Here is a 16,507-nt window from a genome sequence, read left to right on the forward strand (position 1 = left end):
GCATCTAGTCGGCTAGACCTTGCAGTTTTGAAAGGCAATTGTGAAATGGCTCACTTCCTGAACTTGGAGCACAAAAAAGCCTACAGCACCTGGTATTCCCAGGCGGTCTCCCATCCAGGTACTAACGAGGCCCGACACTGCTTAGCTTCCGAGATCAGACAAGATCGGGCGCATTCAGTGTGGTGTGGCCGTAGGCTCTGGGCCTTGTGAGTTTTGTACTTTTAAGCATCTAGTCGGCTAGACCTTGCAGTTTTGAAAGGCAATTGAGAAATGGCTCACTTCCTGAACTTGGAGTACAAAAAAGCCTACAGCACCTGGTATTCCCAGGCGGTCTCCCATCCAGGTACTAACTAGGCCCAACACTGCTTAGCTTCTGAGATCAGACGAGATCAGGCGCATTCAGTGTGGTGTGGCCGTAGGCTCTGGGCCTAGTGAGTTTTGTACTTTTAAGCATCTAGTCGGCTAGACCTTGCAGTTTTGAAAGGCAATTGAGAAAGGGCTCACTTCCTGAACTTGGAGCACAAAAAAGCCTACAGCACCTGGTATTCCCAGGCGGTCTCCCATCCAGGTACTAACTAGGCCTAACACTGCTTAACTTCCGAGATCAGACGAGATCGGGTGCATTCAGTGTGGTGTGGCCGTAGGCTCTAGGAATGCTAAGAATATTACTCTTATGCATTTGCATTTAGTAAGCTAAGCCATGCAGCCACTTGCAACATGATACCACGCTCATCGCTCGATCAGGCTCGATCAGGCGAGATATATAAGACTGGTGGGCCCATTCAGGACTCCTATGTCTGGTAGGATAACTTTAATTCATCCATCCTGTGTCTGTTGCAGGGAGGTGGAGAGAACAATCAACACAATAATGGTTTTCTTTCATGCCTCTTGAAGGACTCAATATTCTCTGTACTGCATTACATGTGAAAGTCGATTTATTACCCATGAACACACTACCTGTATGCTAATTCTATGTAAAAAGGTAGCTCCAGCCCTCATGATGTTGTCCAACATTTCCGCTATAAAACGGGATACAATTATTTTGGAAACATACCAAATTTGAAAAATAATTGAGAAGTTGCGCAATTACTAATCATGGAGCACAAAAAAGCCTACAGCACCTGGTATTCCCAGGCAGTCTCCCATCCAGGTACTAACTAGGCCCGACCCTGCTTAGCTTCCGAGATCGGGCGCATTCAGTGTGGTGTGGCCGTAGGCTCTGGGCCTAGTGAGTTTTGTACTTTTAAGCATCTAGTCGGCTAGACCTTGCAGTTTTGAAAGGCAATTGTGAAATGGCTCACTTCCTGAACTTGGAGCACAAAAAAGCCTACAGCACCTGGCATTCCCAGGTGGTCTCCCATCCAGGTACTAACTAGGCCCAACACTGCTTAGCTTCTGAGATCAGACAAGATCAGGCGCATTCAGTGTGGTGTGGCCGTAGGCTCTGGGCCTAGTGAGTTTTGTACTTTTAAGCATCTAGTCGGCTAGACCGTGCAGTTTTAAAAGGCAATTGAGAAAGGGCTCACTTCCTGAACTTGGAGCACAAAAAAGCCTACAGCACCTGGTATTCCCAGGCGGTCTCCCATCCAGGTACTAACTAGGCCTGACACTGCTTAACTTCCAAGATCAGACGAGATCGGGTGCATTCAGTGTGGTGTGGCCATAGTCTCTAAGAATGCTAAGAATATTACTCTTATGCATTTGCATTTAGTAAGCTAAGCCACTTGCAACATGATACCACGCTCATCGCTCGATCAGGCTCGATCAGGCGAGATATATAAGACTGGTGGGCCCATTCAGGACTCCTATGTCTGGTAGGATAACTTTAATTCATCCATCCTGTGTCTGTTGCAGGGAGGTGGAGAGAACAATCAACACAATAATGGGTTTCTTTCATGCCTCTTGAAGGACTCAATATTCTCTGTACTGCATTACATGTGAAAGTCGATTTATTACCCATGAACACACTACCTGTATGCTAATTCTATGTAAAAAGGTAGCTCCAGCCCTCATGATGTTGTCCAACATTTCCGCTATAAAACGGGATACAATTATTTTGGAAACATACCAAATTTGAAAAATAATTGAGAAGTTGCGCAATTACTAATCATGGAGCACAAAAAAGCCTACAGCACCTGGTATTCCCAGGCAGTCTCCCATCCAGGTACTAACTAGGCCCGACCCTGCTTAGCTTCCGAGATCGGGCGCATTCAGTGTGGTGTGGCTGTAGGCTCTGGGCCTAGTGAGTTTTGTACTTTTAAGCATCTAGTCGGCTAGACCTTGCAGTTTTGAAAGGCAATTGTGAAATGGCTCACTTCCTGAACTTGGAGCACAAAAAAGCCTACAGCACCTGGTATTCCCAGGCGGTCTCCCATCCAGGTACTAACGAGGCCCGACACTGCTTAGCTTCCGAGATCAGACGAGATCGGGCGCATTCAGTGTGGTGTGGCCGTAGGCTCTGGGCCTTGTGAGTTTTGTACTTTTAAGCATCTAGTCGGCTAGACCTTGCAGTTTTGAAAGGCAATTGAGAAATGGCTCACTTCCTGAACTTGGAGTACAAAAAAGCCTACAGCACCTGGTATTCCCAGGCGGTCTCGCATCCAGGTACTAACTAGGCCCAACACTGCTTAGCTTCTGAGATCAGACGAGATCAGGCGCATTCAGTGTGGTGTGGCCGTAGGCTCTGGGCCTAGTGAGTTTTGTACTTTTAAGCATCTAGTCGGCTAGACCTTGCAGTTTTGAAAGGCAATTGAGAAAGGGCTCACTTCCTGAACTTGGAGCACAAAAAAGCCTACAGCACCTGGTATTCCCAGGCGGTCTCACATCCAGGTACTAACTAGGCCTGACACTGCTTAACTTCCGAGATCAGACGAGATCGGGTGCATTCAGTGTGGTGTGGCCGTAGGCTCTAGGAATGCTAAGAATATTACTCTTATGCATTTGCATTTAGTAAGCTAAGCCATGCAGCCACTTGCAACATGATACCACGCTCATCGCTCGATCAGGCTCGATCAGGCGAGATATATAAGACTGGTGGGCCCATTCAGGACTCCTATGTCTGGTAGGATAACTTTAATTCATCCATCCTGTGTCTGTTGCAGGGAGGTGGAGAGAACAATCAACACAATAATGGTTTTCTTTCATGCCTCTTGAAGGACTCAATATTCTCTGTACTGCATTACATGTGAAAGTCGATTTATTACCCATGAACACACTACCTGTATGCTAATTCTATGTAAAAAGGTAGCTCCAGCCCTCATGATGTTGTCCAACATTTCCGCTATAAAACGGTATACAATTATTTTGGAAACATACCAAATTTGAAAAATAATTGAGAAGTTGCGCAATTACTAATCATGGAGCACAAAAAAGCCTACAGCACCTGGTATTCCCAGGCAGTCTCCCATCCAGGTACTAACTAGGCCCGACCCTGCTTAGCTTCCGAGATCGGGCGCATTCAGTGTGGTGTGGCCGTAGGCTCTGGGCCTAGTGAGTTTTGTACTTTTAAGCATCTAGTCGGCTAGACCTTGCAGTTTTGAAAGGCAATTGTGAAATGGCTCACTTCCTGAACTTGGAGCACAAAAAAGCCTACAGCACCTGGTATTCCCAGGTGGTCTCCCATCCAGGTACTAACTAGGCCCGACACTGCTTAGCTTCCTTGATCAGACGAGATCGGGCGCAATCAGTGTGGTGTGGCCGTAGGCTCTGGGCCTAGTGAGTTTTGTACTTTTAAGCATCTAGTCAGCTAGACCTTGCAGTTTTGAAAGGCAATTGAGAAATAGCTCACTTCCTGAACTTGGAGCACAAAAAAGCCTACAGCACCTGGTATTCCCAGGCGGTCTCCCATCCAGGTACTAACGAGGCCCGACACTGCTTAGCTTCCGAGATCAGACGAGATCGGGCGCATTCAGTGTGGTGTGGCCGTAGGCTCTGGGCCTTGTGAGTTTTGTACTTTTAAGCATCTAGTCGGCTAGACCTTGCAGTTTTGAAAGGCAATTGAGAAATGGCTCACTTCCTGAACTTGGAGTACAAAAAAGCCTACAGCACCTGGTATTCCCAGGCGGTCTCCCATCCAGGTACTAACTAGGCCTGACACTGCTTAGCTTCTGAGATCAGACGAGATCAGGCGCATTCAGTGTGGTGTGGCCGTAGGCTCTGGGCCTAGTGAGTTTTGTACTTTTAAGCATCTAGTCGGCTAGACCTTGCAGTTTTAAAAGGCAATTGAGAAAGGGCTCACTTCCTGAACTTGGAGCACAAAAAAGCCTACAGCACCTGGTATTCCCAGGCGGTCTCCCATCCAGGTACTAACTAGGCCTGACACTGCTTAATTTCCGAGATCAGACGAGATCGGGTGCATTCAGTGTGGTGTGGCCGTAGGCTCTAGGAATGCTAAGAATATTACTCTTATGCATTTGCATTTAGTAAGCTAAGCCATGCAGCCACTTGCAACATGATACCACGCTCATCGCTCGATCAGGCTCGATCAGGCGAGATATATAAGACTGGTGGGCCCATTCAGGACTCCTATGTCTGGTAGGATAACTTTAATTCATCCATCCTGTGTCTGTTGCAGGGAGGTGGAGAGAACAATCAACACAATAATGGGTTTCTTTCATGCCTCTTGAAGGACTCAATATTCTCTGTACTGCATTACATGTGAAAGTCGATTTATTACCCATGAACACACTACCTGTATGCTAATTCTATGTAAAAAGGTAGCTCCAGCCCTCATGATGTTGTCCAACATTTCCGCTATAAAACGGGATACAATTATTTTGGAAACATACCAAATTTGAAAAATAATTGAGAAGTTGTGCAATTACTAATCATGGAGCACAATAAAGCCTACAGCACCTGGTATTCCCAGGCAGTCTCCCATCCAGGTACTAACTAGGCCCGACCCTGCTTAGCTTCCGAGATCGGGCGCATTCAGTGTGGTGTGGCCGTAGGCTCTGGGCCTAGTGAGTTTTGTACTTTTAAGCATCTAGTCGGCTAGACCTTGCAGTTTTGAAAGGCAATTGTGAAATGGCTCACTTCCTGAACTTGGAGCACAAAAAAGCCTACAGCACCTGGTATTCCCAGGTGGTCTCCCATCCAGGTACTAACTAGGCCCGACACTGCGTAGCTTCCGAGATCAGACGAGATCGGGCGCAATCAGTGTGGTGTGTCTGTAGTCTCTGGGCCTAGTGAGTTTTGTACTTTTAAGCATCTAGTCAGCTAGACCTTGCAGTTTTGAAAGGCAATTGAGAAATGGCTCACTTCCTGAACTTGGAGCACAAAAAAGCCTACAGCACCTGGTATTCCCAGGCGGGCTCCCATCCAGGTACTAACGAGGCCCGACACTGCTTAGCTTCCGAGATCAGACGAGATCGGGCACAATCAGTGTGGTGTGGCCGTAGGCTCTGGGCCTTGTGAGTTTTGTACTTTTAAGCATCTAGTCGGCTAGACCTTGCAGTTTTAAAAGGCAATTGAGAAAGGGCTCACTTCCTGAACTTGGAGCACAAAAAAGCCTACAGCACCTGGTATTCCCAGGCGGTCTCCCATCCAGGTACTAACTAGGCCTGACACTGCTTAACTTCCGAGATCAGACGAGATCGGGTGCATTCAGTGTGGTGTGGCCGTAGGCTCTAGGAATGCTAAGAATATTACTCTTATGCATTTGCATTTAGTAAGCTAAGCCATGCAGCCACTTGCAACATGATACCACGCTCATCGCTCGATCAGGCTCGATCAGGCGAGATATATAAGACTGGTGGGCCCATTCAGGACTCCTATGTCTGGTAGGATAACTTTAATTCATCCATCCTGTGTCTGTTGCAGGGAGGTGGAGAGAACAATCAACACAATAATGGGTTTCTTTCATGCCTCTTGAAGGACTCAATATTCTCTGTACTGCATTACATGTGAAAGTCGATTTATTACCCATGAACACACTACCTGTATGCTAATTCTATGTAAAAAGGTAGCTCCAGCCCTCATGATGTTGTCCAACATTTCCGCTATAAAACGGGATACAATTATTTTGGAAACATACCAAATTTGAAAAATAATTGAGAAGTTGCGCAATTACTAATCATGGAGCACAAAAAAGCCTACAGCACCTGGTATTCCCAGGCAGTCTCCCATCCAGGTACTAACTAGGCCCGACCCTGCTTAGCTTCCGAGATCGGGCGCATTCAGTGTGGTGTGGCCGTAGGCTCTGGGCCTAGTGAGTTTTGTACTTTTAAGCATCTAGTCGGCTAGACCTTGCAGTTTTGAAAGGCAATTGTGAAATGGCTCACTTCCTGAACTTGGAGCACAAAAAAGCCTACAGCACCTGGTATTCCCAGGCGGTCTCCCATCCAGGTACTAACGAGGCCCGACACTGCTTAGCTTCCGAGATCAGACGAGATCGGGCGCATTCAGTGTGGTGTGGCCGTAGGCTCTGGGCCTTGTGAGTTTTGTACTTTTAAGCATCTAGTCGGCTAGACCTTGCAGTTTTGAAAGGCAATTGAGAAATGGCTCACTTCCTGAACTTGGAGTACAAAAAAGCCTACAGCACCTGGTATTCCCAGGCGGTCTCCCATCCAGGTACTAACTAGGCCCAACACTGCTTAGCTTCTGAGATCAGACGAGATCAGGCGCATTCAGTGTGGTGTGGCCGTAGGCTCTGGGCCTAGTGAGTTTTGTACTTTTAAGCATCTAGTCGGCTAGACCTTGCAGTTTTGAAAGGCAATTGAGAAAGGGCTCACTTCCTGAACTTGGAGCACAAAAAAGCCTACAGCACCTGGTATTCCCAGGCGGTCTCCCATCCAGGTACTAACTAGGCCTAACACTGCTTAACTTCCGAGATCAGACGAGATCAGGTGCATTCAGTGTGGTGTGGCCGTAGGCTCTACGAATGCTAAGAATATTACTCTTATGCATTTGCATTTAGTAAGCTAAGCCATGCAGCCACTTGCAACATGATACCACGCTCATCGCTCGATCAGGCTCGATCAGGCGAGATATATAAGACTGGTGGGCCCATTCAGGACTCCTATGTCTGGTAGGATAACTTTAATTCATCCATCCTGTGTCTGTTGCAGGGAGGTGGAGAGAACAATCAACACAATAATGGTTTTCTTTCATGCCTCTTGAAGGACTCAATATTCTCTGTACTGCATTACATGTGAAAGTCGATTTATTACCCATGAACACACTACCTGTATGCTAATTCTATGTAAAAAGGTAGCTCCAGCCCTCATGATGTTGTCCAACATTTCCGCTATAAAACGGGATACAATTATTTTGGAAACATACCAAATTTGAAAAATAATTGAGAAGTTGCGCAATTACTAATCATGGAGCACAAAAAAGCCTACAGCACCTGGTATTCCCAGGCAGTCTCCCATCCAGGTACTAACTAGGCCCGACCCTGCTTAGCTTCCGAGATCGGGCGCATTCAGTGTGGTGTGGCCGTAGGCTCTGGGCCTAGTGAGTTTTGTACTTTTAAGCATCTAGTCGGCTAGACCTTGCAGTTTTGAAAGGCAATTGTGAAATGGCTCACTTCCTGAACTTGGAGCACAAAAAAGCCTACAGCACCTGGTATTCCCAGGTGGTCTCCCATCCAGGTACTAACTAGGCCCAACACTGCTTAGCTTCTGAGATCAGACAAGATCAGGCGCATTCAGTGTGGTGTGGCCGTAGGCTCTGGGCCTAGTGAGTTTTGTACTTTTAAGCATCTAGTCGGCTAGACCGTGCAGTTTTAAAAGGCAATTGAGAAAGGGCTCACTTCCTGAACTTGGAGCACAAAAAAGCCTACAGCACCTGGTATTCCCAGGCGGTCTCCCATCCAGGTACTAACTAGGCCTGACACTGCTTAACTTCCAAGATCAGACGAGATCGGGTGCATTCAGTGTGGTGTGGCCATAGTCTCTAAGAATGCTAAGAATATTACTCTTATGCATTTGCATTTAGTAAGCTAAGCCACTTGCAACATGATACCACGCTCATCGCTCGATCAGGCTCGATCAGGCGAGATATATAAGACTGGTGGGCCCATTCAGGACTCCTATGTCTGGTAGGATAACTTTAATTCATCCATCCTGTGTCTGTTGCAGGGAGGTGGAGAGAACAATCAACACAATAATGGTTTTCTTTCATGCCTCTTGAAGGACTCAATATTCTCTGTACTGCATTACATGTGAAAGTCGATTTATTACCCATGAACACACTACCTGTATGCTAATTCTATGTAAAAAGGTAGCTCCAGCCCTCATGATGTTGTCCAACATTTCCGCTATAAAACGGTATACAATTATTTTGGAAACATACCAAATTTGAAAAATAATTGAGAAGTTGCGCAATTACTAATCATGGAGCACAAAAAAGCTTACAGCACCTGGTATTCCCAGGCAGTCTCCCATCCAGGTACTAACTAGGCCCGACCCTGCTTAGCTTCCGAGATCGGGCGCATTCAGTGTGGTGTGGCCGTAGGCTCTGGGCCTAGTGAGTTTTGTACTTTTAAGCATCTAGTCGGCTAGACCTTGCAGTTTTGAAAGGCAATTGTGAAATGGCTCACTTCCTGAACTTGGAGCACAAAAAAGCCTACAGCACCTGGTATTCCCAGGCGGTCTCCCATCCAGGTACTAACGAGGCCCGACACTGCTTAGCTTCCGAGATCAGACGCATTCAGTGTGGTGTGGCCGTAGGCTCTGGGCCTTGTGAGTTTTGTACTTTTAAGCATCTAGTCGGCTAGACCTTGCAGTTTTGAAAGGCAATTGTGAAATGGCTCACTTCCTGAACTTGGAGCACAAAAAAGCCTACAGCACCTGATATTCCCAGGTGGTCTCCCATCCAGGTACTAACTAGGCCCGACACTGCTTAGCTTCCGAGATCAGACGAGATCGGGCGCAATCAGTGTGGTGTGGCCGTAGGCTCTGGGCCTAGTGAGTTTTGTACTTTTAAGCATCTAGTCAGCTAGACCTTGCAGTTTTCAAAGGTAATTGAGAAATGGCTCACTTCCTGAACTTGGAGCACAAAAAAGCCTACAGCACCTGGTATTCCCAGGCGGTCTCCCATCCAGGTACTAACGAGGCCCGACACTGCTTAGCTTCCGAGATCAGGCGCATTCAGTGTGGTGTGGCCGTAGGCTCTGGGCCTTGTGAGTTTTGTACTTTTAAGCATCTAGTCGGCTAGACCTTGCAGTTTTGAAAGGCAATTGAGAAATGGCTCACTTCCTGAACTTGGAGTACAAAAAAGCCTACAGCACCTGGTATTCCCAGGCGGTCTCCCATCCAGGTACTAACTAGGCCCGACACTGCTTAGCTTCTGAGATCAGACGAGATCAGGCGCATTCAGTGTGGTGTGGCCGTAGGCTCTGGGCCTAGTGAGTTTTGTACTTTTAAGCATCTAGTCGGCTAGACCTTGCAGTTTTAAAAGGCAATTGAGAAAGGGCTCACTTCCTGAACTTGGAGCACAAAAAAGCCTACAGCACCTGGTATTCCCAGGCAGTCTCCCATCCAGGTACTAACTAGGCCTGACACTGCTTAACTTCCGAGATCAGACGAGATCGGGTGCATTCAGTGTGGTGTGGTGTGGCCGTAGGCTCTAGGAATGCTAAGAATATTACTCTTATGCATTTGCATTTAGTAAGCTAAGCCATGCAGCCACTTGCAACATGATACCACGCTCATCGCTCGATCAGGCTCGATCAGGCGAGATATATAAGACTGGTGGGCCCATTCAGGACTCCTATGTCTGGTAGGATAACTTTAATTCATCCATCCTGTGTCTGTTGCAGGGAGGTGGAGAGAACAATCAACACAATAATGGGTTTCTTTCATGCCTCTTGAAGGACTCAATATTCTCTGCACTGCATTACATGTGAAAGTCGATTTATTACCCATGAACACACTACCTGTATGCTAATTCTATGTAAAAAGGTAGCTCCAGCCCTCATGAGTTTGTCCAACATTTCCGCTATAAAACGGGATACAATTATTTTGGAAACATACCAAATTTGAAAAATAATTGAGAAGTTGCGCAATTACTAATCATGGAGCACAAAAAAGCCTACAGCACCTGGTATTCCCAGGCAGTCTCCCATCCAGGTACTAACTAGGCCCGACCCTGCTTAGCTTCCGAGATCGGGCGCATTCAGTGTGGTGTGGCCGTAGGCGCTGGGCCTAGTGAGTTTTGTACTTTTAAGCATCTAGTCGGCTAGACCTTGCAGTTTTGAAAGGCAATTGTGAAATGGCTCACTTCCTGAACTTGGAGCACAAAAAAAGCCTACAGCACCTGGTATTCCCAGGCGGTCTCCCATCCAGGTACTAACGAGGCCCGACACTGCTTAGCTTCCGAGATCAGACGAGATCGGGCGCAATCAGTGTGGTGTGGCCGTAGGCTCTGGGCCTTGTGAGTTTTGTACTTTTAAGCATCTAGTCGGCTAGACCTTGCAGTTTTGAAAGGCAATTGAGAAATGGCTCACTTCCTGAACTTGGAGTACAAAAAAGCCTACAGCACCTGGTATTCCCAGGCGGTCTCCCATCCAGGTACTAACTAGGCCCGACACTGCTTAGCTTCTGAGATCAGACGAGATCAGGCGCATTCAGTGTGGTGTGGCCGTAGGCTCTGGGCCTTGTGAGTTTTGTACTTTTAAGCATCTAGTCGGCTAGACCTTGCAGTTTTGAAAGGCAATTGAGAAATGGCTCACTTCCTGAACTTGGAGTACAAAAAGGCCTACAGCACCTGGTATTCCCAGGCGGTCTCCCATCCAGGTACTAACTAGGCCCGACACTGCTTAGCTTCTGAGATCAGACGAGATCAGGCGCATTCAGTGTGGTGTGGCCGTAGGCTCTGGGGCTAGGAAGTTTTGTACTTTTAAGCATCTAGTCGGCTAGACCTTGCAGTTTTAAAAGGCAATTGAGAAAGGGCTCACTTCCTGAACTTGGAGCACAAAAAAGCCTACAGCACCTGGTATTCCCAGGCGGTCTCCCATCCAGGTACTAACTAGGCCTGACACTGCTTCACTTCCGAGATCAGACGAGATCGGGTGCATTCAGTGTGGTGTGGCCGTAGGCTCTAGGAATGCTAAGAATATTACTCTTATGCATTTGCATTTAGTAAGCTAAGCCATGCAGCCACTTGCAACATGATACCACGCTCATCGCTCGATCAGGCGAGATATATAAGACTGGTGGGCCCATTCAGGACTCCTATGTCTGGTAGGATAACTTTAATTCATCCATCCTGTGTCTGTTGCAGGGAGGTGGAGAGAACAATCAACACAATAATGGGTTTCTTTCATGCCTCTTGAAGGACTCAATATTCTCTGTACTGCATTACATGTGAAAGTCGATTTATTACCCATGAACACACTACCTGTATGCTAATTCTATGTAAAAAGGTAGCTCCAGCCCTCATGATGTTGTCCAACATTTCCGCTATAAAACGGGATACAATTATTTTGGAAACATACCAAATTTGAAAAATAATTGAGAAGTTGCGCAATTACTAATCATGGAGCACAAAAAAGCCTACAGCACCTGGTATTCCCAGGCAGTCTCCCATCCAGGTACTAACTAGGCCCGACCCTGCTTAGCTTCCGAGATCGGGCGCATTCAGTGTGGTGTGGCCGTAGGCTCTGGGCCTAGTGAGTTTTGTACTTTTAAGCATCTAGTCGGCTAGACCTTGCAGTTTTGAAAGGTAATTGTGAAATGGCTCACTTCCTGAACTTGGAGCACAAAAAAGCCTACAGCACCTGGTATTCCCAGGCGGTCTCCCATCCAGGTACTAACGAGGCCCGACACTGCTTAGCTTCCGAGATCAGACGAGATCGGGCGCATTCAGTGTGGTGTGGCCGTAGGCTCTGGGCCTTGTGAGTTTTGTACTTTTAAGCATCTAGTCGGCTAGACCTTGCAGTTTTGAAAGGCAATTGAGAAATGGCTCACTTCCTGAACTTGGAGTACAAAAAAGCCTACAGCACCTGGTATTCCCAGGCGGTCTCCCATCCAGGTACTAACTAGGCCCAACACTGCTTAGCTTCTGAGATCAGACGAGATCAGGCGCATTCAGTGTGGTGTGGCCGTAGGCTCTGGGCCTAGTGAGTTTTGTACTTTTAAGCATCTAGTCGGCTAGACCTTGCAGTTTTGAAAGGCAATTGAGAAAGGGCTCACTTCCTGAACTTGGAGCACAAAAAAGCCTACAGCACCTGGTATTCCCAGGCGGTCTCCCATCCAGGTACTAACTAGGCCTAACACTGCTTAACTTCCGAGATCAGACGAGATCAGGTGCATTCAGTGTGGTGTGGCCGTAGGCTCTAGGATTGCTAAGAATATTACTCTTATGCATTTGCATTTAGTAAGCTAAGCCATGCAGCCACTTGCAACATGATACCACGCTCATCGCTCGATCAGGCTCGATCAGGCGAGATATATAAGACTGGTGGGCCCATTCAGGACTCCTATGTCTGGTAGGATAACTTTAATTCATCCATCCTGTGTCTGTTGCAGGGAGGTGGAGAGAACAATCAACACAATAATGGTTTTCTTTCATGCCTCTTGAAGGACTCAATATTCTCTGTACTGCATTACATGTGAAAGTCGATTTATTACCCATGAACACACTACCTGTATGCTAATTCTATGTAAAAAGGTAGCTCCAGCCCTCATGATGTTGTCCAACATTTCCGCTATAAAACGGGATACAATTATTTTGGAAACATACCAAATTTGAAAAATAATTGAGAAGTTGCGCAATTACTAATCATGGAGCACAAAAAAGCCTACAGCACCTGGTATTCCCAGGCAGTCTCCCATCCAGGTACTAACTAGGCCCGACCCTGCTTAGCTTCCGAGATCGGGCGCATTCAGTGTGGTGTGGCCGTAGGCTCTGGGCCTAGTGAGTTTTGTACTTTTAAGCATCTAGTCGGCTAGACCTTGCAGTTTTGAAAGGCAATTGTGAAATGGCTCACTTCCTGAACTTGGAGCACAAAAAAGCCTACAGCACCTAGTATTCCCAGGTGGTCTCCCATCCAGGTACTAACTAGGCCCAACACTGCTTAGCTTCTGAGATCAGACAAGATCAGGCGCATTCAGTGTGGTGTGGCCGTAGGCTCTGGGCCTAGTGAGTTTTGTACTTTTAAGCATCTAGTCGGCTAGACCGTGCAGTTTTAAAAGGCAATTGAGAAAGGGCTCACTTCCTGAACTTGGAGCACAAAAAAGCCTACAGCACCTGGTATTCCCAGGCGGTCTCCCATCCAGGTACTAACTAGGCCTGACACTGCTTAACTTCCAAGATCAGACGAGATCGGGTGCATTCAGTGTGGTGTGGCCGTAGTCTCTAGGAATGCTAAGAATATTACTCTTATGCATTTGCATTTAGTAAGCTAAGCCATGCAGCCACTTGCAACATGATACCACGCTCATCGCTCGATCAGGCTCGATCAGGCGAGATATATAAGACTGGTGGGCCCATTCAGGACTCCTATGTCTGGTAGGATAACTTTAATTCATCCATCCTGTGTCTGTTGCAGGGAGGTGGAGAGAACAATCAACACAATAATGGTTTTCTTTCATGCCTCTTGAAGGACTCAATATTCTCTGTACTGCATTACATGTGAAAGTCGATTTATTACCCATGAACACACTACCTGTATGCTAATTCTATGTAAAAAGGTAGCTCCAGCCCTCATGATGTTGTCCAACATTTCCGCTATAAAACGGTATACAATTATTTTGGAAACATACCAAATTTGAAAAATAATTGAGAAGTTGCGCAATTACTAATCATGGAGCACAAAAAAGCCTACAGCACCTGGTATTCCCAGGCAGTCTCCCATCCAGGTACTAACTAGGCCCGACCCTGCTTAGCTTCCGAGATCGGGCGCATTCAGTGTGGTGTGGCCGTAGGCTCTGGGCCTAGTGAGTTTTGTACTTTTAAGCATCTAGTCGGCTAGACCTTGCAGTTTTGAAAGGCAATTGTGAAATGGCTCACTTCCTGAACTTGGAGCACAAAAAAGCCTACAGCACCTGGTATTCCCAGGCGGTCTCCCATCCAGGTACTAACGAGGCCCGACACTGCTTAGCTTCCGAGATCAGACGCATTCAGTGTGGTGTGGCCGTAGGCTCTGGGCCTTGTGAGTTTTGTACTTTTAAGCATCTAGTCGGCTAGACCTTGCAGTTTTGAAAGCCAATTGTGAAATGGCTCACTTCCTGAACTTGGAGCACAAAAAAGCCTACAGCACCTGATATTCCCAGGTGGTCTCCCATCCAGGTACTAACTAGGCCCGACACTGCTTAGCTTCCGAGATCAAACGAGATCGGGCGCAATCAGTGTGGTGTGGCCGTAGGCTCTGGGCCTAGTGAGTTTTGTACTTTTAAGCATCTAGTCAGCTAGACCTTGCAGTTTTCAAAGGCAATTGAGAAATGGCTCACTTCCTGAACTTGGAGCACAAAAAAGCCTACAGCACCTGGTATTCCCAGGCGGTCTCCCATCCAGGTACTAACGAGGCCCGACACTGCTTAGCTTCCGAGATCAGACAAGATCGGGCGCATTCAGTGTGGTGTGGCCGTAGGCTCTGGGCCTTGTGAGTTTTGTACTTTTAAGCATCTAGTCGGCTAGACCTTGCAGTTTTGAAAGGCAATTGAGAAATGGCTCACTTCCTGAACTTGGAGTACAAAAAAGCCTACAGCACCTGGTATTCCCAGGCGGTCTCCCATCCAGGTACTAACTAGGCCCGACACTGCTTAGCTTCTGAGATCAGACGAGATCAGGCGCATTCAGTGTGGTGTGGCCGTAGGCTCTGGGCCTAGTGAGTTTTGTACTTTTAAGCATCTAGTCGGCTAGACCTTGCAGTTTTAAAAGGCAATTGAGAAAGGGCTCACTTCCTGAACTTGGAGCACAAAAAAGCCTACAGCACCTGGTATTCCCAGGCGGTCTCCCATCCAGGTACTAACTAGGCCTGACACTGCTTAACTTCCGAGATCAGACGAGATCGGGTGCATTCAGTGTGGTGTGGCCGTAGGCTCTAGGAATGCTAAGAATATTACTCTTATGCATTTGCATTTAGTAAGCTAAGCCATGCAGCCACTTGCAACATGATACCACGCTCATCGCTCGATCAGGCTCGATCAGGCGAGATATATAAGACTGGTGGGCCCATTCAGGACTCCTATGTCTGGTAGGATAACTTTAATTCATCCATCCTGTGTCTGTTGCAGGGAGGTGGAGAGAACAATCAACACAATAATGGGTTTCTTTCATGCCTCTTGAAGGACTCAATATTCTCTGTACTGCATTACATGTGAAAGTCGATTTATTACCCATGAACACACTACCTGTATGCTAATTCTATGTAAAAAGGTAGCTCCATCCCTCATGATGTTGTCCAACATTTCCGCTATAAAACGGGATACAATTATTTTGGAAACATACCAAATTTGAAAAATAATTGAGAAGTTGCGCAATTACTAATCATGGAGCACAAAAAAGCCTACAGCACCTGGTATTCCCAGGCAGTCTCCCATCCAGGTACTAACTAGGCCCGACCCTGCTTAGCTTCCGAGATCGGGCGCATTCAGTGTGGTGTGGCCGTAGGCGCTGGGCCTAGTGAGTTTTGTACTTTTAAGCATCTAGTCGGCTAGACCTTGCAGTTTTGAAAGGCAATTATGAAATGGCTCACTTCCTGAACTTGGAGCACAAAAAAAGCCTACAGCACCTGGTATTCCCAGGCGGTCTCCCATCCAGGTACTAACGAGGCCCGACACTGCTTAGCTTCCGAGATCAGACGAGATCGGGCGCATTCAGTGTGGTGTGGCCGTAGGCTCTGGGCCTTGTGAGTTTTGTACTTTTAAGCATCTAGTCGGCTAGACCTTGCAGTTTTGAAAGGCAATTGAGAAATGGCTCACTTCCTGAACTTGGAGTACAAAAAAGCCTACAGCACCTGGTATTCCCAGGCGGTCTCCCATCCAGGTACTAACTAGGCCCGACACTGCTTAGCTTCTGAGATCAGACGAGATCAGGCGCATTCAGTGTGGTGTGGCCGTAGGCTCTGGGCCTAGTGAGTTTTGTACTTTTAAGCATCTAGTCGGCTAGACCTTGCAGTTTTAAAAGGCAATTGAGAAAGGGCTCACTTCCTGAACTTGGAGCACAAAAAAGCCTACAGCACCTGGTATTCCCAGGCGGTCTCCCATCCAGGTACTAACTAGGCCTGACACTGCTTAACTTCCAAGATCAGACGAGATCGGGTGCATTCAGTGTGGTGTGGCCGTAGGCTCTAGGAATGCTAAGAATATTACTCTTATGCATTTGCATTTAGTAAGCTAAGCCATGCAGCCACTTGCAACATGATACCACGCTCATCGCTCGATCAGGCTCGATCAGGCGAGATATATAAGACTGGTGGGCCCATTCAGGACTCCTATGTCTGGTAGGATAACTTTAATTCATCCATCCTGTGTCTGTTGCAGGGAGGTGGAGAGAACAATCAACACAATAATGGTTTTCTTTCATGCCTCTTGAAGGACTCAATATTCTCTGTACTGCA

At 47.1% G+C, this 16,507-nt stretch overlaps 36 non-coding genes and 18 pseudogenes across 36 annotated transcripts; all 54 read right to left on the minus strand.

The window, feature by feature from the left end:
• Window positions 1–77: 77 nt before the first annotated feature.
• Window positions 78–196, minus strand: LOC138465127 (5S ribosomal RNA). Its single transcript, XR_011267701.1, has one exon. It is a non-coding gene; the product is annotated as a 5S ribosomal RNA (ribosomal RNA).
• A 106-nt stretch (window positions 197–302) lies between these two features.
• LOC138455876 (5S ribosomal RNA) lies at window positions 303–421 on the minus strand. Its single transcript, XR_011262042.1, has one exon. It is a non-coding gene; the product is annotated as a 5S ribosomal RNA (ribosomal RNA).
• Window positions 422–527: 106 nt separating this feature from the next.
• On the minus strand, window positions 528–646 carry LOC138457971 (5S ribosomal RNA). Its single transcript, XR_011262334.1, has one exon. It is a non-coding gene; the product is annotated as a 5S ribosomal RNA (ribosomal RNA).
• Window positions 647–1,109: 463 nt separating this feature from the next.
• Window positions 1,110–1,218, minus strand: LOC138456873 (5S ribosomal RNA; annotated as a pseudogene).
• Window positions 1,219–1,324: 106 nt separating this feature from the next.
• Window positions 1,325–1,443, minus strand: LOC138463493 (5S ribosomal RNA). The gene has a single exon (XR_011266080.1). It is a non-coding gene; the product is annotated as a 5S ribosomal RNA (ribosomal RNA).
• Window positions 1,444–1,549: 106 nt separating this feature from the next.
• On the minus strand, window positions 1,550–1,668 carry LOC138454830 (5S ribosomal RNA). Its single transcript, XR_011261487.1, has one exon. It is a non-coding gene; the product is annotated as a 5S ribosomal RNA (ribosomal RNA).
• A 455-nt stretch (window positions 1,669–2,123) lies between these two features.
• Window positions 2,124–2,232, minus strand: LOC138457464 (5S ribosomal RNA; annotated as a pseudogene).
• A 106-nt stretch (window positions 2,233–2,338) lies between these two features.
• Window positions 2,339–2,457, minus strand: LOC138462049 (5S ribosomal RNA). The gene has a single exon (XR_011264652.1). It is a non-coding gene; the product is annotated as a 5S ribosomal RNA (ribosomal RNA).
• Window positions 2,458–2,563: 106 nt separating this feature from the next.
• On the minus strand, window positions 2,564–2,682 carry LOC138464786 (5S ribosomal RNA). The gene has a single exon (XR_011267362.1). It is a non-coding gene; the product is annotated as a 5S ribosomal RNA (ribosomal RNA).
• Window positions 2,683–2,788: 106 nt separating this feature from the next.
• LOC138454042 (5S ribosomal RNA) lies at window positions 2,789–2,907 on the minus strand. The gene has a single exon (XR_011260736.1). It is a non-coding gene; the product is annotated as a 5S ribosomal RNA (ribosomal RNA).
• A 463-nt stretch (window positions 2,908–3,370) lies between these two features.
• Window positions 3,371–3,479, minus strand: LOC138456874 (5S ribosomal RNA; annotated as a pseudogene).
• Window positions 3,480–3,585: 106 nt separating this feature from the next.
• On the minus strand, window positions 3,586–3,704 carry LOC138455421 (5S ribosomal RNA; annotated as a pseudogene).
• A 106-nt stretch (window positions 3,705–3,810) lies between these two features.
• Window positions 3,811–3,929, minus strand: LOC138462050 (5S ribosomal RNA). Its single transcript, XR_011264653.1, has one exon. It is a non-coding gene; the product is annotated as a 5S ribosomal RNA (ribosomal RNA).
• A 106-nt stretch (window positions 3,930–4,035) lies between these two features.
• Window positions 4,036–4,154, minus strand: LOC138463508 (5S ribosomal RNA). Its single transcript, XR_011266095.1, has one exon. It is a non-coding gene; the product is annotated as a 5S ribosomal RNA (ribosomal RNA).
• A 106-nt stretch (window positions 4,155–4,260) lies between these two features.
• LOC138464935 (5S ribosomal RNA) lies at window positions 4,261–4,379 on the minus strand. Its single transcript, XR_011267511.1, has one exon. It is a non-coding gene; the product is annotated as a 5S ribosomal RNA (ribosomal RNA).
• A 463-nt stretch (window positions 4,380–4,842) lies between these two features.
• On the minus strand, window positions 4,843–4,951 carry LOC138456875 (5S ribosomal RNA; annotated as a pseudogene).
• A 106-nt stretch (window positions 4,952–5,057) lies between these two features.
• On the minus strand, window positions 5,058–5,176 carry LOC138455583 (5S ribosomal RNA; annotated as a pseudogene).
• Window positions 5,177–5,282: 106 nt separating this feature from the next.
• Window positions 5,283–5,401, minus strand: LOC138454625 (5S ribosomal RNA). The gene has a single exon (XR_011261294.1). It is a non-coding gene; the product is annotated as a 5S ribosomal RNA (ribosomal RNA).
• Window positions 5,402–5,507: 106 nt separating this feature from the next.
• LOC138461354 (5S ribosomal RNA) lies at window positions 5,508–5,626 on the minus strand. Its single transcript, XR_011263972.1, has one exon. It is a non-coding gene; the product is annotated as a 5S ribosomal RNA (ribosomal RNA).
• Window positions 5,627–6,089: 463 nt separating this feature from the next.
• LOC138456876 (5S ribosomal RNA) lies at window positions 6,090–6,198 on the minus strand (annotated as a pseudogene).
• A 106-nt stretch (window positions 6,199–6,304) lies between these two features.
• Window positions 6,305–6,423, minus strand: LOC138462052 (5S ribosomal RNA). Its single transcript, XR_011264655.1, has one exon. It is a non-coding gene; the product is annotated as a 5S ribosomal RNA (ribosomal RNA).
• A 106-nt stretch (window positions 6,424–6,529) lies between these two features.
• On the minus strand, window positions 6,530–6,648 carry LOC138455991 (5S ribosomal RNA). Its single transcript, XR_011262053.1, has one exon. It is a non-coding gene; the product is annotated as a 5S ribosomal RNA (ribosomal RNA).
• A 106-nt stretch (window positions 6,649–6,754) lies between these two features.
• Window positions 6,755–6,873, minus strand: LOC138462573 (5S ribosomal RNA). The gene has a single exon (XR_011265168.1). It is a non-coding gene; the product is annotated as a 5S ribosomal RNA (ribosomal RNA).
• Window positions 6,874–7,336: 463 nt separating this feature from the next.
• LOC138456877 (5S ribosomal RNA) lies at window positions 7,337–7,445 on the minus strand (annotated as a pseudogene).
• A 106-nt stretch (window positions 7,446–7,551) lies between these two features.
• LOC138462600 (5S ribosomal RNA) lies at window positions 7,552–7,670 on the minus strand. Its single transcript, XR_011265196.1, has one exon. It is a non-coding gene; the product is annotated as a 5S ribosomal RNA (ribosomal RNA).
• Window positions 7,671–7,776: 106 nt separating this feature from the next.
• LOC138454831 (5S ribosomal RNA) lies at window positions 7,777–7,895 on the minus strand. Its single transcript, XR_011261488.1, has one exon. It is a non-coding gene; the product is annotated as a 5S ribosomal RNA (ribosomal RNA).
• Window positions 7,896–8,350: 455 nt separating this feature from the next.
• On the minus strand, window positions 8,351–8,459 carry LOC138458213 (5S ribosomal RNA; annotated as a pseudogene).
• A 106-nt stretch (window positions 8,460–8,565) lies between these two features.
• Window positions 8,566–8,674, minus strand: LOC138457921 (5S ribosomal RNA; annotated as a pseudogene).
• A 106-nt stretch (window positions 8,675–8,780) lies between these two features.
• On the minus strand, window positions 8,781–8,899 carry LOC138462444 (5S ribosomal RNA). Its single transcript, XR_011265040.1, has one exon. It is a non-coding gene; the product is annotated as a 5S ribosomal RNA (ribosomal RNA).
• Window positions 8,900–9,005: 106 nt separating this feature from the next.
• On the minus strand, window positions 9,006–9,114 carry LOC138456448 (5S ribosomal RNA; annotated as a pseudogene).
• A 106-nt stretch (window positions 9,115–9,220) lies between these two features.
• On the minus strand, window positions 9,221–9,339 carry LOC138454165 (5S ribosomal RNA). The gene has a single exon (XR_011260854.1). It is a non-coding gene; the product is annotated as a 5S ribosomal RNA (ribosomal RNA).
• A 106-nt stretch (window positions 9,340–9,445) lies between these two features.
• Window positions 9,446–9,569, minus strand: LOC138455611 (5S ribosomal RNA; annotated as a pseudogene).
• A 463-nt stretch (window positions 9,570–10,032) lies between these two features.
• Window positions 10,033–10,141, minus strand: LOC138456878 (5S ribosomal RNA; annotated as a pseudogene).
• Window positions 10,142–10,248: 107 nt separating this feature from the next.
• On the minus strand, window positions 10,249–10,367 carry LOC138462997 (5S ribosomal RNA). The gene has a single exon (XR_011265584.1). It is a non-coding gene; the product is annotated as a 5S ribosomal RNA (ribosomal RNA).
• A 106-nt stretch (window positions 10,368–10,473) lies between these two features.
• On the minus strand, window positions 10,474–10,592 carry LOC138454176 (5S ribosomal RNA). The gene has a single exon (XR_011260865.1). It is a non-coding gene; the product is annotated as a 5S ribosomal RNA (ribosomal RNA).
• A 106-nt stretch (window positions 10,593–10,698) lies between these two features.
• On the minus strand, window positions 10,699–10,817 carry LOC138462381 (5S ribosomal RNA). The gene has a single exon (XR_011264981.1). It is a non-coding gene; the product is annotated as a 5S ribosomal RNA (ribosomal RNA).
• A 106-nt stretch (window positions 10,818–10,923) lies between these two features.
• On the minus strand, window positions 10,924–11,042 carry LOC138462865 (5S ribosomal RNA). The gene has a single exon (XR_011265453.1). It is a non-coding gene; the product is annotated as a 5S ribosomal RNA (ribosomal RNA).
• A 453-nt stretch (window positions 11,043–11,495) lies between these two features.
• LOC138456879 (5S ribosomal RNA) lies at window positions 11,496–11,604 on the minus strand (annotated as a pseudogene).
• Window positions 11,605–11,710: 106 nt separating this feature from the next.
• Window positions 11,711–11,829, minus strand: LOC138462053 (5S ribosomal RNA). The gene has a single exon (XR_011264657.1). It is a non-coding gene; the product is annotated as a 5S ribosomal RNA (ribosomal RNA).
• Window positions 11,830–11,935: 106 nt separating this feature from the next.
• LOC138456103 (5S ribosomal RNA) lies at window positions 11,936–12,054 on the minus strand. The gene has a single exon (XR_011262064.1). It is a non-coding gene; the product is annotated as a 5S ribosomal RNA (ribosomal RNA).
• A 106-nt stretch (window positions 12,055–12,160) lies between these two features.
• On the minus strand, window positions 12,161–12,279 carry LOC138462574 (5S ribosomal RNA). Its single transcript, XR_011265169.1, has one exon. It is a non-coding gene; the product is annotated as a 5S ribosomal RNA (ribosomal RNA).
• A 463-nt stretch (window positions 12,280–12,742) lies between these two features.
• Window positions 12,743–12,851, minus strand: LOC138456880 (5S ribosomal RNA; annotated as a pseudogene).
• A 106-nt stretch (window positions 12,852–12,957) lies between these two features.
• LOC138462393 (5S ribosomal RNA) lies at window positions 12,958–13,076 on the minus strand. The gene has a single exon (XR_011264993.1). It is a non-coding gene; the product is annotated as a 5S ribosomal RNA (ribosomal RNA).
• A 106-nt stretch (window positions 13,077–13,182) lies between these two features.
• Window positions 13,183–13,301, minus strand: LOC138454287 (5S ribosomal RNA). The gene has a single exon (XR_011260972.1). It is a non-coding gene; the product is annotated as a 5S ribosomal RNA (ribosomal RNA).
• A 463-nt stretch (window positions 13,302–13,764) lies between these two features.
• LOC138456881 (5S ribosomal RNA) lies at window positions 13,765–13,873 on the minus strand (annotated as a pseudogene).
• Window positions 13,874–13,979: 106 nt separating this feature from the next.
• On the minus strand, window positions 13,980–14,088 carry LOC138457923 (5S ribosomal RNA; annotated as a pseudogene).
• A 106-nt stretch (window positions 14,089–14,194) lies between these two features.
• On the minus strand, window positions 14,195–14,313 carry LOC138462824 (5S ribosomal RNA). Its single transcript, XR_011265413.1, has one exon. It is a non-coding gene; the product is annotated as a 5S ribosomal RNA (ribosomal RNA).
• A 106-nt stretch (window positions 14,314–14,419) lies between these two features.
• On the minus strand, window positions 14,420–14,538 carry LOC138465128 (5S ribosomal RNA). The gene has a single exon (XR_011267702.1). It is a non-coding gene; the product is annotated as a 5S ribosomal RNA (ribosomal RNA).
• Window positions 14,539–14,644: 106 nt separating this feature from the next.
• Window positions 14,645–14,763, minus strand: LOC138454188 (5S ribosomal RNA). Its single transcript, XR_011260876.1, has one exon. It is a non-coding gene; the product is annotated as a 5S ribosomal RNA (ribosomal RNA).
• A 106-nt stretch (window positions 14,764–14,869) lies between these two features.
• LOC138461355 (5S ribosomal RNA) lies at window positions 14,870–14,988 on the minus strand. The gene has a single exon (XR_011263973.1). It is a non-coding gene; the product is annotated as a 5S ribosomal RNA (ribosomal RNA).
• Window positions 14,989–15,451: 463 nt separating this feature from the next.
• Window positions 15,452–15,560, minus strand: LOC138456882 (5S ribosomal RNA; annotated as a pseudogene).
• A 107-nt stretch (window positions 15,561–15,667) lies between these two features.
• Window positions 15,668–15,786, minus strand: LOC138462055 (5S ribosomal RNA). Its single transcript, XR_011264658.1, has one exon. It is a non-coding gene; the product is annotated as a 5S ribosomal RNA (ribosomal RNA).
• Window positions 15,787–15,892: 106 nt separating this feature from the next.
• Window positions 15,893–16,011, minus strand: LOC138454200 (5S ribosomal RNA). The gene has a single exon (XR_011260887.1). It is a non-coding gene; the product is annotated as a 5S ribosomal RNA (ribosomal RNA).
• A 106-nt stretch (window positions 16,012–16,117) lies between these two features.
• On the minus strand, window positions 16,118–16,236 carry LOC138463601 (5S ribosomal RNA). The gene has a single exon (XR_011266187.1). It is a non-coding gene; the product is annotated as a 5S ribosomal RNA (ribosomal RNA).
• Between the last annotated feature and the right edge of the window lie 271 nt (window positions 16,237–16,507).

Source organism: Ambystoma mexicanum, chromosome 4p (genome assembly GCF_040938575.1).
Source record: "Ambystoma mexicanum isolate Mex_15411 chromosome 4p, UKY_AmexF1_1, whole genome shotgun sequence".
Classification (NCBI taxonomy): Eukaryota; Metazoa; Chordata; class Amphibia; order Caudata; family Ambystomatidae; genus Ambystoma; species Ambystoma mexicanum.